We start from the raw sequence: 944 nt of genomic DNA on the forward strand, positions 1-944 counted from the left end.
AATACGTTGCAGAATATTGGCGAACACGCGAGGCACGATATACGACTATTTAGCAACAAAACCCAAACCTTAGTGGAAAATCACGCACATTCTAGACAAGCATTGCTGGTGCGAACAGATATGAAAAACTAAAACTAAACTAAACTCTTCCCGAACAGGCCATGATGGCCCAAAGGTACCGACCCGCCGCCGTGTCATCCTCAGCCAACAGGCGTCACTGGATGCGTATATGGAGGGGCATGTGGTCAGCACGCCGCTATCCCGGCCGTATGTCAGTTTCCGAGACCGGAGCCGCTACTTCTCAATCAAGTACCTCCTCTGTTTGCCTCACAAGGGCTGAGTGTACCCCGCTTGCCAACAGCGCTCGGCAGACCGGATGGTCACCCATCCAAGTGCTAGCCCAGCCGGACAGCGCTTTACTTCGGTGATCTGACGGGAACCGGTGTTACCACTGCGGCAAGGCCGTTGGCTAGTTATGAAAAACTATGAAAGCTAAAGACATTAGTACAACCACAGTAGCATATGGTTACGAGAAAAGTGGCTGAAAGACTCAATTACAAAGTGCGCAAAAAATCATGAAATTTAGAGTTCCGAAATCGTGTTAAGCATAAATAGACGCCTTTAATTTATCTAATTTAGGATGAAACAAATTGATGTGACACCTAAGCATGTTTCTTACGTGTCACCACCCCATATGGTAGACGAACGATTATGGTGACGATATTTGGTTTTCGTGGCATCAACTCCGCCGTTACAAATTCCCAATCTGTTCACTGTCCAGTCTCAACACATTCCCGAATGATGATGGAGACAACAAAAACACGCAATCCCTGGTCGGTGAAAATCCCCGACCCGGCAGGGAATCGAACCTAGGGCCGCGTGAGGCAGAGGCAACAACGCTAACCACTAGACCACGAGCTGCGGACGTAGCCAAATGATCTGTG

General features: G+C 48.6%; 1 pseudogene; it reads right to left on the minus strand.

Annotated features, from left to right (window-relative positions):
- Positions 1-352: 352 nt before the first annotated feature.
- LOC126212676 (5S ribosomal RNA) lies at positions 353-470 on the minus strand (annotated as a pseudogene).
- Positions 471-944: the final 474 nt, after the last annotated feature.

This window comes from Schistocerca nitens, chromosome 1, assembly GCF_023898315.1.
Source record: "Schistocerca nitens isolate TAMUIC-IGC-003100 chromosome 1, iqSchNite1.1, whole genome shotgun sequence".
Taxonomy (NCBI): domain Eukaryota; kingdom Metazoa; phylum Arthropoda; class Insecta; order Orthoptera; family Acrididae; genus Schistocerca; species Schistocerca nitens.